The sequence below is a fragment of the Phaethon lepturus genome, unplaced genomic scaffold (genome assembly GCF_000687285.1).
Source record: "Phaethon lepturus isolate BGI_N335 unplaced genomic scaffold, ASM68728v1 scaffold23500, whole genome shotgun sequence".
In the NCBI taxonomy this organism is placed as follows: domain Eukaryota; kingdom Metazoa; phylum Chordata; class Aves; order Phaethontiformes; family Phaethontidae; genus Phaethon; species Phaethon lepturus.
In genome coordinates, this window is record NW_010510107.1 from 1,865 (window position 1) to 2,110 (window position 246).

Consider the following 246-nt stretch of genomic DNA (forward strand, 5'->3'; position numbering starts at 1 on the left):
GCTGGGCTGAGGGATGCTGCCACCAGGTCTGTGCTCTTCCTCCCTGCAGCCCCTGGGCTGTGCAGGGGTATGTCCTGGACACTGATGGCCCACAGCTGGTGGGGGGATGCCCCGCCCCATCTGTCATCAAATCTGTCGGTTTTGTACAAATAGTTTTTATTTGTCACTGAAGAGCCATTCGCACAACTCCTTAATGAGATCCCTAACCTTCTCAAGTCCATGAGTGGGCTCCTGGGGGCTAGAAAT